Below are 14,390 nucleotides of genomic sequence, written 5' to 3' on the forward strand. Positions count from 1 at the left end.
TAGCAATTTACATACCATGGTCAAGCCAACTCTTCAGCTTCTCTTCGTTAAATGAGAAAGACTGACTTAGAAACACCTTATCTTAAGTGATTTCCCCTAGTCCTCAAGTTACATCTTACACTTTTTGATACTCTCCCTCTCCAGTTTTTCAAGCCAGACACGTGGACTGTGATCTGCGCTTACTCAAACTGTATTGAGAGACTCCTGCCATTTGTTGACAGCTATGCTACGTCTTTACAGAAGATCTTCACAAAAACTGTTGCAGAAACTTTGCAAATGTAGTTGCAGAGCTGCAATTAGCAATTTGTGGCCTGGAAGGAGAAAAGAATTAACCTAGAACTCCAAACGTACACTGTCATGTTTGTATCTCCAGTCACTGGAGATGCAGCCGTTATGCTCGGGATACAAATATATCCCAGACAAACTACTTCTTCCCATTCTCTGTTCTCTTCTTTGACCACAGAGCCTCGTGCTTATCTTTTCTCCAGCCTATGTAACTTGGTCCTAATTTCTAGTCCTGTCTTTACCCTCTCAGTACTTTGGCTGACTTTTTCTTCCTGGTTTAAAATCGATGTCTATGGTCCTGGGTGAAGGAGAATGTCCTGTTAAAGAGCAAAGTGCATAATGATTATTGCTCCAAATCTTTTTTCCTTAACAGCAATATAAAAATATAAGGTAAAAAATATGTTATTAGGTACACTGAGTTAACTACTGCTATTTTTAAATCCCAATAGATGATTTTTTTCTAAAAGATATTATAGAAATATCACATTCACCAAACCACCGGGTCATGAACATGCACCATGACTCCTTTGTGGATTTTATTTACTAGAATATGAAATTTGTTTTTTGTGTCACATTCATGCCACAATTCCCTCTTAAGTTTCTCAGTACTTAGCCTGTAAAAATTTTACTGCCTTGAGCCTGTTGGCTCACACGCCACATAACTCCAGCCTGGCAGTAATGAGTAAGCTATGGTCAAAACTGCTTACTTCATAACAACTGACAGTCAGCAGATGTGAGTAATTCTCTGACCCCTGTGAGGATATAAGGTTATGGCTGGCTTGACTATTCTTCCTTTTTTCCCCCTCCAAAAAACAAAGCTGGTTGTACCATCTTCTGATATATTCAAAGGTGGCTATCATAGAAACTGAATCCTACCAAGTAGCTTTCCCTCCCTCCTTTATGCAAACACATACACATTTATCTTAGTCCTTTCTCTCTTTCTTTTTTCCTGATGCTTCACCTCCTTCCCAGCCCTGTGTTTATTCCCACTGTTTTATACTGCATCTTTGTCAACTCTCTTGTGTCTCTTTAGGGATGGGGAAAAATGAGAACCTCCTTGCACATTATGCACGTGATTCCATAAATATTATACAGTGACATGAAGATTTTTTTTAGTTCTATATTTTTCTTCCACCCAAAGCCAAATTGGATCTGCAAGAGCACATTGGTTCAGGGTTAGCAATGGCAGGAAAGAATGAAATGTCTGATCAAAAATGTAAATTAGCTTCTGTAAAAAGAATGATAGACTAGGATTTTCCAGCCCAGAAAAAAGAGATTACTAGGGAGGGGTATGATGGAAGTACATCATACCACACATACAAAAGTTGCAAAAGACCAGACTTCGGCCAACACAGGAACCAGATGGCAGTATACCAAACTAGCCGCTTGAACTCAACACAAGGACAGTGGATCTTTACACAACATCTGTGTCAGTAGGGCAGCTCTCGGGCAGCTCTCTGATCACAGCCATCTGTTGTGACGGCCAGAACTTACATTGGTTCAAAAGGCAACTGGGCAATTTCTTAGAAAAAAAATCAAACACTATGTCTTACGATGCAGCCACTGGTCACAGTACTACAGGAAAATGCCACTGTGTATTTGATCTATGCAACTTCCTGGGTGTTAGCATTGGTCACCAATGAAGACAGATGATGGACAGACAGTGGATTTTTGTTTGAAGTAACCTGTCCATCCTTAAGAATAAGGTAACCCTGAGGCATGTTTGCAGGTCAAGGCGGGTCTGTGAGTTTGCTATGCTGGATTCAGACTGTCTCAGTGCCTTCTCATGGTGGGAGAATTCTCTGTTCTGTGCTCTAAGGCAGCACAGATGCTTCAAATGAGCTTTTCCAACAAGGTAGTAATCTCTTTAACACCTGTTTAACAGCAGATTTTCCAACATGAAAATTCAAAAGCACTCTTTGAGTTATGTAATTCTATAACTGTAAGAGTGCTCAGTTTCAATTGCCAGGGTGTATTCAAGCACTGCCTACGCCCAAACCTGCCTAAGTAACAAAAAGCACGTACAAATGCTTTACATACTGTAACTGTATGACAGTATGCAAGCTTTGCATTCACACATATTGATTTGGAAAAGCGGCAGGGGCAATTCTGACATGCTCCAACATTTCTACAATTATAACTGCAGTGCAGAGAGAAGTGCAGACCTCAGTACTTTATTTTCATTAAAATGTTCGTACCCCCTCACACAGAAGTCTATATGTATATTAAGACCTGGGTATTGAATTTTGGAAATGGATTGTCTAAAACCTGCAGGATCTACTTGGACAGACCTAGTTACAGCATCCATTGCCCAAGCATGCAAGCAACACTCCTCTCTCCTCATTCAAGTCCTAGAGGGTTGTCTGCTGAGTGAAAATGTTACTTATGATATTATAAGAGGGGAGTGGTACACTGAACAGTGTTACTGTCTACACAAATCCTCGGGGAAAAAGTATACATAGCTATTTTTTTTTCCCCTCTCTTTTTTATTTTTAAGAAGGTAGTTTGCTAAAAATAACTGCTGGATTAGATATTTAACCAGAACAGGCCCACCAATTAAAGATACTCTAAATTCATACGCCAAAAGTCTTCCTGCTATTCAATCAATAAGGTGTTCTAATTAAAGAGGTCTCAAGAGAATGTGTTTTTCTCTTGCCTGTTTCATTTTTTTTTACTTGAATTTGGTATCTTTTCCTCCCTCCTATCAATACTATGGTAGTGCAAAGACCTGGAAACCAAACATATCTTTGCAGCAGCAAAGTTTTGTTACATCCAAATCAAATTTCTCTGAGACATGAAAACTATCTGTGGCAAGTTAATACTGCTCTCTGTCCTAAATAACTTTTTGAACAGCTGCCCTGCAGCAGTAGAAATACACTTCCTCCTCGATTATTAAAAAATAATTTAGTCCCTTCACAGGAGAAGAAAGACAGGTTGAAAGGTACAGCCCAACAGCAACTGAAAACCTCTCAAGTTTTTTCTAAGGAATTACCAGGAATTAAAGAGGTATTTTCCTCCTTCTTCCTGATTCCTGTCCCTCTAGCATGGCCCAGTGCAGGCAGACACAGCACATCATTTGGTGAGAGCGCAGCCTCTGCAGAATCCTTTCCACTTATCCAGCAGCTGGACACAGCCCTGATCAAAGTTACATTTTTCAGCACAATTCAGCAAGTTCATCCAGCCAAAAACCAGACAACAAAATCTTTAGCTTTAAGCCTCAGAACAGCTTTCACAAACAGAGCAGCACAGCGCAGTTCCAGAATATGATCCAACTGCTCTACCAGCAATGAGTTCATCGAAACAAACATCAAATGGAACACAGACAGAAAATACAACACACCAGCTTTTAAAAGAATTTCTATCAAATACACGATGCAACCAACTATTAAATATAAGATGTGGATCACTTTCATAACTTCAACCACTATTTACTGTAAAATGAAGGGAAGTTTGTTAAATTTAAGAAGCTCAAAGCAGCAACAGTCTTGATTTTTTCAGAACCACACTCAGAAGTCACTACTGAAATTAAGATCACAACATAAAAATCAGTCAAAGCAAAAAAATGTTACTGAGTCACCCCATCTTAAAAGATTCAAGAGCCTCCAAACCCACAGCCCTAGAAGGGGAGAAGGTGTGTTACTTTTATGCAGCTTAACTAAACTGCTTAAAAAATTATTTTGAATTAAGCAGAGGCTAAGTATTGTGTAAACACACTTATTTCAAGTTAAGAGTTGTTCACTTATATTTAAGCTGGGGAAAATACATTTTTGAGCTAGATTGATAGATGCTCTTCTCAAAACACAGTGAATGTTTACACAGAGCTCTGCACCAGTTCAGCTTCATTCAGGCACCATCTTCCAGAAAAGCAGCATCACTGCATTGCCATACACCTTCCCTGGAAAAAGGGCTATGTGTACGCTTGGATTTTCTTTTCCAAAAATCATCCCCCACTCTTCAAATACTTATACAACCCCATGCTCCTTACATGTTACCTACCAACTTCCCTATCTCCTGCCTGTGCAGGAAGAAATCGGCTCCAAATGAGAGCATTCCCCCTTTATGCAGGGTAGGGTCTGACCTCAGCAGCTTTGACCCAAAGTGCTGTAGTTCTTGCTTCAAAAGGGGTTACAGGGGGAGGCAGAGGGCTGCAGTCAGCAGCCACATCCCAGCTGACACCACTGCTGGTTGCATGAAGCCCCTCCTCTATTTTTCTCCAGCACAGAGACAAACTATGGTTAATCTGTTTAACTTCAAACTGTATCAAAGGAGGGAGTTTTCATGCAGTTTCACGTGACAACTAAGAGCTAGAGCACACACTACCTCTCCTCCTAACTCATGCACCTTGGGTCATTACTGCAGTATGTCGTGTATGAGAGCAGCTCTACTGCCAAGTGCTTATACCTTCTAGCTATTTTCTGATTATCAACCAGCATATAACATAACATACTCCTCAAGCTACTAAGATGGAAAGGTTTCTCACAGTAACTGTATTCATTTTACAGCTTGGATCAATAAGCAAATTATTTTTAAAAGGGAACAAACATGGAATGACAATTTAAATGAAGGAAATGCAATAAATATATAGCTTCTAGCCTTGCTAGAAGTTCTGCTTTTTTCTACTTTAAGAAGCCTAGATACATGCCTCACCTTTCTGTTGGTAACAAGTTTCAGTATTCATCAAACCCAGGATGTGTGCTTTACTAGGCTGAAGGGAAAAAAACCCATGTTGACACCAATAGAGACCTTGAAGCAAGGACATACAAAAAAAATAATTACCGATGACTTTTCTATTCATGTGACCAGGAGACTCTAAAATTGCATACAGAATGACATTAAACTAAACAGCATTTTTTCAGAGTTTGGGGATAGACTGCTACATTACAAGCCCTAAAGATAGTTCTAGTAGTGAGCATGCATTCGTCAATCCGCTGCTGTAGTTAGCAAAACAGTGTGCTTGGACATACACTATTCTAAATTGCAAGTGGGTGCATGTTTTCATGCATGAACATACATCCTCTTTAGGGAAAAGTATGGTCTTGATAACTTCGAATGTCTCCTCTCCTCAAATGATTACAAGGGAGTTGATAAAATCCAACAGTTCTTTGCAGACCTGCAAATAACTTTGTGGAGTCTGAAAAGAGTCACATTTTATTAATATGATAAAAGGCTACAAGTTGCCAAAAATGACTGCAAAGATTTGCAGCAAGAAGCAGGCCGACCAAAATAATTGGCAAAAGCAAAGAGATAAGCTTTCAGATCTAAAAGATCATACTCAGCTCTAAGTCAGAAGTAACATGAACTTAAAAGTGGAGTTAAAAGTGCTGAGAATTGCTGAGTTTATCATAACTCAGTTGTGTTAATCGTATCAGACAACCTGAAAACAAAGGATGGTTGGCACACATGGTGCAGGGGGGTATGCTGACAAGTGGAGAGCAATTAGACAGTTAGCCCCTGCAGGAAACAGGAGACAGGTAATTACTACCTTTGAACACTAAAAGACCAGAGGGGTGATGTAAAGAAAATTATAATATAGCAAAAAACTAATCTCTCTACTATGCTCATGATTTTATTCATCTAGTAATTACACAGTCCAGTTTATCTCATTTACTGAAGACATTTTGGAGGTCGTCTTGGCTCCTTTAGATTCAGTGTTCTCATAATTAGAAAACATCATTTTTTATTTCTTTGCATCCAAATTCAATTCTTCAGGGCCTGAGACTGTTACTTGACTCTGTGTCCCTTCTGAGTAGGCAGACAGGGGAGTGAATAAACTGGAAGTAGGTAAAGGGATGCGAAAATCTCAAGTTCAGGTGAAGTAACATTTTCACCAGTGAAAGCACCATAAAGCAGCAAACTGGCCTGCAAGATCCTCTTGGCCATTACAAAGGGTGGTGGGATGGGCAGATGTACAAAGTGCCAGGGAGTACCATTGACACATATTCTGCAAATTCTAGCTGGATGATGACACCAACACTCCAAGAAAGATAAACTTTAACAAGATCACCATGATGACCAAGTTGCCTTTAATATTTAGTTCCCAGCTGCTCTCGCTGTCCTGAGCACAAAGCCACTCTGTTTACAGTGCTAATGCAGGAGTAAACATACTATAAATTGAGTTTTGGGGGGTTGTTTTCTGTTTAACCTCTTTCAACACAGAATGTGGAATGGCACCCACTAATAATCATGACTCATTTGTTACATATCTGTTTTACATAATCCCGTGCATTGTTATTGCTATTCCTGGTTAGCATTTATTACATCAGCAAGTATGCCTTGTTTTCCTCAAAATAGTTTAATTATATTTCGTCCTGATACAAACTCAGAAAGACTGTACTTATAAAAAAATCCCCAAATCTTTCTGTAGTGCTCTTCAGACTTCACACTGTGCTATTACAGAAGAAACAACATTTGAAATCTAGGCAGGGTTCAGGCAGAATATCCCTAAAACAGAGATGAAATGGCCTATTAGCCATTTTTTTTCTGGTTAGTACAGTACCTTTTGTTGGTTGGTTTTTTTAACCCTATCTTTAATTTGGTTTCATTATGCAAAAAACAAAAATCAAACATAGCATCTTTGTAACCATTCAGAGCCTATGTAGAATGCAACTGAACAGCAAAGGCTTTATGAAGTAAAAGCAGATGGACTGCATTATGTATGTGCCCAGGCATTTTAGGAAAGTATAAGAATTCCTGGGCAGTGGTGACCATAGAAAAACTTGGTTCTCTTGTGTAAACAATGTTTTCCCCAACAGCTGTATTCCCCTTCCTGTTTATTCTTCTCTCCTGGAGAATTTTCTCAGTTTGGTCACATCTGTATTTCATTTATTTTTAAAAAATATTTCTTTAGCTCTCCTTCTAGCCTTTTCAGATTATTAAGGCTGAGGGAATTTTCCAAATCTCATTTCTCCTTTCACAACCTATTCTGTTTACATTTTTACACTTCATTGAGGTTCTGAATTCATATAATGATCCACATGGGTTAGGGGCTTTGCCCACATAGACCAGTTTGCAGGGTTAGAATTTTCATGTGAGCAATAGAAATTGTCTAGGCAATCATTTTTCTTTTTAATTTTAAGACCAAACCAAAGCAGTACAATTAAGTGAAAACAGTGTTCAGTTGTTCCTTTTTTTAAAAAAAATTCAATATTACATTTAATGCTTACACATTTCTATAATTATCAGGCATAAGAAAAATTCTTAGAGATTAATTTTTGTCACATCATATCTGAGAGTGACTTTTTAATATTGGGGCTAATAATTTTTACATTAAAGTTGGACTTAACATTACTATTGACTTAAATGACTTGATTTTTTTTCCCCATATATTTTTTCTATTCTGTTGGAACAGTACAAGTTCTGCTACTTACATGAACAGAAATTTTAGGATGTGTCTGCATGCCTTTTCTTGAAACAAATACAAGTCTGAAAAATGCACAATTAAACCAAGTCTACCTTTTTCCTGATTTCAGCTAGTTCACATGAAACAAGGTTGTTAAAAAATATATTGTATCTGTAGTCTAGCACTTCATTTTATTCTATTTCACAGCCATTTTGCTGAGTCTCACCTCAGACTCTTCTTTCTTAAAAATAACTGAACAGTTGATGAACCACCTCTCAAGGGCACGCATCAATCTCTGGTATCAACTATATTCTACAAGCAGTACCTCTTAAGATGATGTAATCTGTTCCAAGAATCCTGTTTCTATTTTTAAGTGGCATACTCTTATTATGCTTTTAAAAGGGCATCTCCATCACACATTGTTACTTTGCTTCTAACAATCATCGGTGATATTTAATATACATGAAATGGCTTCAGAAAATCATTGATTTTAATCTTATTGCCTACCATGATTCTTACAAACAGTACTTCAAATGGTAATTTAAATTTGTAAGACTGTAAAATGCTAACACTATGAAGAACATTTCTGCTTAAGGCCATCTTTTCAAAAAAGGTGCATCATTCACAATTGCCTTAAAACGCTTGAGTGTTTTGTATGAAAAGTTTTATGGAATGTTTTGTTTTCTCTACTTAATGTTACTGAATTTGACATTGGAGAACCTGGAAAAAACATTACAGCAGAAACTGCACAGAGAAAACACGCTCAGCACTGAAACTCCATCTGCTTTTACAAGGACAGACAATAATGACAAAGCAAAACCTGCAATTTTGTACAAAGAGCACTCTTTTGTGTGTTTTGTTTTTCACTACCATAATTTCTAGGTAAATCATTAATTTTAGCATTTCCAACACCCTATACTTTCATATTAAAAAAACACTTATAAATAATTTAAATTTTTTTTTTAAAAAATCTTACTGCTATTCCCTACCCAAATGAAACCAAACATACTCTTGGTGGCACAGGCATGTCACAAGAAGTGATACATGTAGGTGTTGCTTATCATTATATCGTAAGAGCATGCTGTTATATCTTTATCTCTGCCATCACACTGCTACACTAAGATGCGGATCCTGGAGTGCAGTGTGACACCATCTTACTAATTTTAGAGCATGCAGCTATCTTGCAGCAAGTATTATTGGATCTCCTGAAATCTCACCTATTCATCTCATGAGCAACAACAATCCAAGTCAGCAAACAGACTGTGGGTTCTTTGGGAAGGCTTTTTTCTTTTTAAGGAAGATTTTGAACCAAGAGTGATAAAGATGGACCACCGAAGTGATAGATTCTACCATCTCACATTCCTAATAGGTATGAAAGCCAGCACTGTTTTCCACATTCTAGTGCCACACATATCTAATGTGTGGTCTATTAAAGCCACTCAGATCTTTCTTACATTTTCAGAGCACAACAATCACTGCCTGCTCTCTCACATGCAAAGGTCTACATTTGTCACCTAAAGACAAATGGGTTTTAAGATTTCCAGATGAAGTTAACCTTGGAATTTAGTACAGAAGTATCACCTAAAAAGAAACAGATACAACTGCTGTCTACAACTTGATTTTTAAAAAAAAATAATTTTAAAACCCAAAGTGGGTCAACAGTGACTACCATAGCTGGCTCTAAACGTCAGTTGCTTACAGTTCTATTTGTAACTATGGCAGCTGAGAGTTTATTGATTATACCACTGTGACTGTGATGGCCAAAGACATTTTTCTTTGAGATGCTGGTATACTTTGCTGCTTGGGAAACCAAAAGACTTTCCAGCTCAATAGCGTCTGCAGATGTAATTATCCTTAGCACATTTTCTTTTGGTTGACTTTTTAGTAATTGAACTAGAACACCACCAATATCCACAAAAATTCTAAGAGTCACCATGAACTAAATTATATTTATTAGATGCAGAAAAACACTTGGAAAATATATTACAAATGCACAATTTTGTCCTGGCAAGAAGAGAGTTTAGTTGATCTTTAAGGTATTTTCCATCTTTATATTCTGTGATCCTCTGAAACTTTGTTTAGTGTCCCTCAGCCAATATTCTCAACTCTCAGCTCCTGAGAGCTCTTATTTTTCTAGCAAAGTTAAATTAATTTTTCCAGTAATCACTCATAAGGAACTGCAACAATCCAGATTTGCAATTTTTTCCTAATTTAATAATTTGATTAAAAATGCAAAATAACAAAAAAAAAATCTGCAATGTTATTTATAAACCTGTGTTGTTTATTTATCTTCATGTTTTAGCCTCTAAACGCCTGCAGATTTGCTTTTCATCTTTTTACCAGGAACTGAAATTAAGTTTACAAGGATGGCAACTGCCAAGTCTGTTCTTATTTCAAAGATCAGCATCATATTTGTTTTTTCTCCTTTCCTTGGCTTTTTGCATTTTCTCAGCTGTCCAAGGGTTTTCAAATGTAACAGACAATGCAAAAAAAATTAAAAACCTCCAGCACATTTTCACAGTGCCTCCAGGTTTGCAGGGCTGTTTGGAGCTGATGTTAATGGATAAGTGAGGAACAGATGATGCTGTAACATGGTACAGACCCTTCATCATCACACAAGCCCAATGACAAAAGGCAGTGCTAAGCAGGCAAGGGGAGAGCAGGGGAACAGAGATGTATCTTATCCATACTTGCTGAGATCTCTACAATGAATACATATACATCAGAGTTTCCCTTCTGACCTTTTAATCAATGGATTTATTTAGATCTTCATTATTACCCAGCTGTTCACACAAGCTTTAACTTTTCTTTCTTAAAAGATATTTAACAGAGAACTTGCATAGATCAACCACTCCCTACATTAGTGCACTTATAAAAACAACAGTTTAAGCTATTGTTGAATCCTTATGAGTTCTTGCTGGTTTTCTTTTTCTCACTGCCCTTCCTTTTCTCCTGCCAAATTTATCTCTAAAATGCCATTTAAGGGCATTAATTTTGTTTCAAGTATAAAGAGTGCTACAACTAGGAATAACTTGAGATAAACTGTGCCCAAACAACTGAGATGCAAGCTTGCAAGTTTCTTGACAGCTGCATGCAGAGTAACAGATAGGCTTTAAGGGTCCTATAATGATTTAGGATCTTTTGGGGAATATTCTGACAATTTTCTTCCATAGTAGGATCAATTTCACTTCCTTAACACCACTGAAGTAGTACAGGGCTCTCTGCACTGTGGGATAGGGCCTTTCTAATCTTCCAGATCAAGGAGGCCCATCACAAACCATGCTACTGGTTCCCCTCACAGATCCCATGCAAATATATTGATCAAAACCCAACTCTTTTTCCAGCCAGTACCCTATCTAGTACATACTGTTTTATGTGGGTATTTATTACCGTAATATCCAAGTACGATAGAAACGGATGAAGGACTTGAACTGTACACCAAGCAGATCAGTCTCATAGCATTTACAATGTACTGCTGCAGCCAGCCCTGTGCATCATGCCTTACCCTTACACAGCTTCAACCTACTCTTTGTCCCATTTGAGCTTCATTTGGTTCAGACAGAAGCAGAGCTCATAGGAAAGCAGCTCTGGCGAAGCAGGGAGGACTAGACAAAAAGGAGAAACAGAGCCCAACCCTCCAGGTACTCAGTTCTCAGTACACTGGAGCAGTGCAGTTCGACTCAGGGATCCCAGCATGGGCACTGGGTACTTGCAAAAATACTCCAGCTTCGGTTCAAGACTCAGAATGAAGGGGAAGCAGAGGAGTAGAAAAATGATGGAAGCGAAAAAGAAATATAGAAAGGATTAATTTGCTCTATCAATGTAGATAAGTCCCACCATGTCACAGATGTAATTTTTCTTACAGTTAGTCTACAGATCAGCATAATAATTTTTTCAGCTCTCCCTTTTTACTTGTTATGGGTGGCACTGTAATGTCTAGGTTTGATGAGAAAGTCTATATTGCCCTGCGTAAGCACCTGAGCTAGCTTAGCTCAGTAAAATCGAACAGCAGAGTCTCTTCTGTGTTCCTGTAGGCTGCACACGGGAGGCTATTGCCTGGTATCATAGCTTATCACTCTGCACATTGGCATGTTCCTTCTCAGAAAATGCATGGAAAAGTTTAACTTTTTCAGAGCTGGTGGAAGGACACCAGGGGACCACCAGCATTTGCCAGTTTGGTCTATATTTTCACATCATGGCAGAGCTCATGCTATAGTGTACAGACAGATAAAACAGCCTGGATTTAAGAACCTTAAAAACTTGATCAGTAGTGGAGAATTTGGTAAAGTGGTATTAACTCATTCAAATTGTTTTAAATATCAGAGTATTGTCAAGATGCTGTTTAAATTCTCAAGCAACACTTCAAACTCTGAACTTGGGATGAAAGACCTCTATATCTAGACTACAACTGGAGTGTCCATAGAAACTGTTAATATAATTTGAACAAATGAAGTTACATAGCATTTATAGAACTCTGCAGGGAAAAGAAAATCCTTCACCTGTTTCCTTGGTTTGACTCATGTAGTTACAATCACATGGATATCTTCAAGTAACAATGTAAAAAGGCTGTTCTGCAGTGTCCTGGGACACTTTGAAGTGGTAGTATTGCTGCATCTCGCATATTTAGATTGATGCCTTGAGAACGGCATTAGAAAATTCTTTCAAGTACCTCATTGTTTTGAGAGAGAGCTACAAAAATGCCAATGTTTTAACTCAGATTTTATCAGCTCTGAAAATACTGGCTCAACTACTGATCTTTTAGCCTGAGCTATTCTGAGGGAAGGTATGAAAAACCCATCTGGATTGATTTAGCTTTGGTCTCCAAAAACAAGTACCACATCTGTATGCATAATGATACATTTAGGATTACATTATAAAAGGCTACATACTTGGAAAACAGTCTTATAACCAAGTGATATAAATACTGCTGATGCACTAGGTGCATTAAAGATTACTAAACCAGCACTGTTCACTTGAAATAAAAAAAGATGCTTACTAAAGTAATACTTAGAATTTTTACAAATAGAATTCCCAAGAAAACTTTCTTTGAAGTGCTCTGATAGGATCAGCTTCATTAACTACTTGCTGGTGTATCACTAGATATGCAGCTTCAGATCAAATACTTCTCTCCAGTGATGGTGTGTCTGAGAACTGAAAACCTTACATCAGTAATTATAGTATCTTTCTCAACACAAAAGGAACAAAACTTCCTAAATTGTTACAGATCCAAAACAAGCCCTAAAAACCCAGCATTACACTGCCACACTATGGCATAATTCAGATCTGCAAGCAGGAATAGAACAAATATACAATAAAAATAACTCTTCTACTTTAATTATTTAGGAGTACAGTACCCATCATGTTTTGTTTGCCTACTACATTTGTAAAGCATTAAAACCAAATTGTTGTGTTTTGTTCAGCAACAGCTATCTAGGTACATTACACTTGAGGATTTTATTTTTGTAATTTTTTTTTCCAGAAAGAAAAAAGAAAAAGTTTACTTTCTGCAAGTGTTAAAATCTTCAAAGACTAGTTTGATATGCCTGTTGCACAGATGGGATATGTAGGGAAGTGGATACCCAGGGCATTTCTTTACTTTGTTGGCTACAAAATATAGAGCTTTTTGTTCTCTGCATTACAATGTGATCTGAAGGGTTTTCAGTTGACAGCCAGCGGAAGGAAAGAAAGGTTCAAAATACCTTCTCCAATTTTTTTTTTTTTTTTTTTAAATTATTTGAGATAACACTACAGAATTTTAGAATCAGCATTCATTATTCTTTACATCAGAATATAACTTACTTCAGACCTAGAAATACTTCAAAATACTATCTCCACATTTTTACTACTGTTTTGTAAGAGATTAAAAAAACCCCACATCTTATTTTTGCTAATACTGAAATACAGCAACTCAAGATGGCTGAAATTTCACATCTAACTTTTTAACTACAGCAGCTTACTGTACAAAGCATACATTATTTTAATTACTGTGACATTTATATAATTTATACCTTCCATAGCATTTGTTTTGCAAGAAAGCTATAAATCAATTTTGCATGACCATTACCAGCACTGTCTTATTCATTCTAACATTCCATTTTTTAAGTGTTTTTCTAATAAATCAAACATTATACGTAAGCAATTGGCTGAGGCCAAGACCATACCAATTACTTTACCTGCAAGAACATGCCATTATAAACATTTCCCACAAGGCATAATAAAATACATGTCTGGTGCCACAAGAGTTACAGGAATATCCTGTACAGAAGCATTAAATAAAGATTAGATGACTAGCTGGGGTTTCATTTGTTCCACCCCTTTCTTAATTGCTATTATCACCACTTCAATTTACAAAAAATGCCATAGCCTAGATGCATTGCAGTCCCTTCCCGTTAGGATGGTTTATTGAGCTTTTAAAATCCCAAATTAAGTATCTTTTGCCTCCAAACACTTTCAGCCACGGACTGCTTAAGCTGTTGATGAACAGAGTTTTCTTTTCATACATTACCTGTGTCTAAGCCACATGCACATGCATATATACACACACACTTTAATACAATTTCTGTTATTAAGCCTCTTCCTTCAATTATCACATAATTTTTGTTAATTTTTTTTACTGCCTTTACTCAAAGCACCAGCCATGGTATTATATCTAGGATTATAACTCCTCCTGATAGTCAAGATGTATGAACAGTAAGCTGTGAACATTATAATCTTTTAACAAAATCAGCTCTAGAGCTTCACTAGCAAATGTGGAGTTCTCTTGGAC

The 14,390-nt window shown here is 37.3% G+C and overlaps 1 protein-coding gene across 1 annotated transcript in view; it reads right to left on the bottom strand.

Annotated features, from left to right (window-relative positions):
- ICA1 (islet cell autoantigen 1) overlaps positions 1–14,390 on the bottom strand; it is a 73,337-nt gene that overhangs the window by 35,264 nt on the left and 23,683 nt on the right. The window lies entirely within an intron of this gene.

Source organism: Athene noctua, chromosome 2, assembly GCF_965140245.1.
Source record: "Athene noctua chromosome 2, bAthNoc1.hap1.1, whole genome shotgun sequence".
NCBI lineage: Eukaryota > Metazoa > Chordata > Aves > Strigiformes > Strigidae > Athene > Athene noctua.